The sequence below is a fragment of the Dama dama genome, chromosome 1 (genome assembly GCF_033118175.1).
Source record: "Dama dama isolate Ldn47 chromosome 1, ASM3311817v1, whole genome shotgun sequence".
In the NCBI taxonomy this organism is placed as follows: Eukaryota; Metazoa; Chordata; class Mammalia; order Artiodactyla; family Cervidae; genus Dama; species Dama dama.
This window is the reverse complement of record NC_083681.1, coordinates 76,139,627-76,140,254: the sequence shown is the minus strand read 5'-3', so window position 1 is coordinate 76,140,254 and position 628 is coordinate 76,139,627.

Sequence of the window (628 nt, the reverse complement as noted above, 5' to 3'; positions counted from 1 at the left end):
TGCAAGGGTTCTATTTAGTTTTAATGTAGCTATGTGTGTTCTGCATGCAACTGCCTTCTCTCTTCTTAGAAATCTTAGTTTGCTAACTATCAAAATTTTAACCTTTGGTCATTAATCTTTATGCTCTAACTGAACCCCCATTCACACGCAATCTGGCGTCAAAACAAGGAAACAGTACCTTTGGCTCCAATCTATGCGATCACTTAAGTCCCTCCTCAGTTATTCCTAACCTCATCCCTACTCTCCCTCTCCCACCAAATTCTAATTGTTAGCTTATTTCCCTTTCCAATACATCCTTCCTTCTATAAATTAGGAGACCAGCTCTTCCTATTGAATTCGCAATCTCTTTGCATGATTTCACCGTTCTATCAACTATCAGATCACACTCAGGTGTCCTTGTTGTTGTTCAGTCACGAAGTCACGCCCCCCTCTTTGAGACCCCATGGACTGACTTGAAGTATGCCTGGCCTTCCTGTCCCTCACTATCTCTCAGAGTGTCTGGGTCTTGATAAATCTAAGGGATTGTGTTCCAGAAGAAAAAAAAATTGGGATGATTACAAAAGCAGTTTCCTTCTTGTCTTCTCAAAATCAATGATCAATCAGAATTGTAATTATTCTGTGTCATTGT